The sequence below is a fragment of the Arachis duranensis genome, chromosome 9 (genome assembly GCF_000817695.3).
Source record: "Arachis duranensis cultivar V14167 chromosome 9, aradu.V14167.gnm2.J7QH, whole genome shotgun sequence".
NCBI classification, from domain to species: Eukaryota; Viridiplantae; Streptophyta; class Magnoliopsida; order Fabales; family Fabaceae; genus Arachis; species Arachis duranensis.
In genome coordinates, this window is record NC_029780.3 from 49,467,413 (window position 1) to 49,468,122 (window position 710).

A 710-nucleotide genomic window follows, 5' to 3' on the forward strand; every position below is an offset into this window, starting at 1 on the left:
TTAAGGAATCCAAGAGATATGCGCTCGGCCTAAGGTAGAACGGAAGTTGTTGTCAGTCACGCGCGTTCATAGGTGAGAATGATGATGAGTGTCACGGATCATCACATTCATCAAGTTGAAGTGCAACGAATATCTTAGAATAGGAATAAAGAGAATTGAATAGAAACAGTAGTAATTGTATTAAAACTTGAGGTACAGCAGAGCTCCACACCTTTAATCTATGGTGTGTAGAAACTCCATCGTTGAAAATACATAAGTGAAAGGTTCAGGCATGGCCGAATGGCCAGCCCCCAAAACATGAACAATAGCCTCCTAAGATGAAGAATAAAACAAAACTGAGACCAAAGATGTCTAATACAATAGTAAATTATCCTATTTATACTAGACTAGCTACTAGGGTTTACATGAGTAAGTAATTGATGCATAAATCCACTTCCGGGGCCTACTTGGTGTGTGTTTGGGCTGAGCTTGATCTTTCCACGAGTTGAGGCTTCTTTTGGAGTTGAACGCCAAGTTGTAACGTGTTTTGGGCGTTCAACTCCGGGTAGTGACGTGTTTCTAGCATTTTACTTTAGACAGCAACATGGAACTAGCGTTCAACACGAATAAAGTATGAACTATTATATATTTCTGGAAAGCTCTGGATGTCTACTTTCCAACGCCGTTGAGAGCGCGCCATTTGGAGTTCTGTAGCTCCAGAAAATCCATTT